This window comes from Phytophthora parasitica (genome assembly GCF_000247585.1).
Source record: "Phytophthora parasitica INRA-310 unplaced genomic scaffold supercont2.25, whole genome shotgun sequence".
In the NCBI taxonomy this organism is placed as follows: domain Eukaryota; phylum Oomycota; class Peronosporomycetes; order Peronosporales; family Peronosporaceae; genus Phytophthora; species Phytophthora nicotianae.
In genome coordinates, this window is record NW_008649011.1 from 859,429 (window position 1) to 859,936 (window position 508).

The window sequence follows — 508 nt, forward strand, 5'->3', positions numbered from 1 at the left end:
CGTATCGAGGCATGTGCAGTGGAGAAAGGTGCTACCGCGAGCGAGCTTCTTGCGTGGTCGTCTCACCTGTCCTGCTGCACAAACCGAGACAAAAAAGGTAACACTCCAACCCCTCCAACTTCTGCAAAAGATATTCACGGAGCACCTAGTCTTTCATCACCAAGCGGCGTTGATTGAGCAGTTAATACAAATCAACCAAAAGCTAGACGCTCGATTGTCTACCATGGAATCGAAGGTCTACAACAAGCGCGAGCGAGCACAACCAGCAGACAAGCCAAGTGAGGATGTGGTCAATAATACGGAAACAGTGAAGCGACGACGTACCTCTGCGGCCACTAGCTTGAAAGACGCTTGGTACTCTTGGTACGCTCAAGAATCTCGAATGTGGCGCTCAACAGACGTGGAGATGAAATACACGAGATTCAACTTCAAAATGATCGTGGCTTCCATGAAGCTGCTCATCCCCGAAGGCTTCACGCTGAATGAGAAGTCGCCGACATACCGCGAT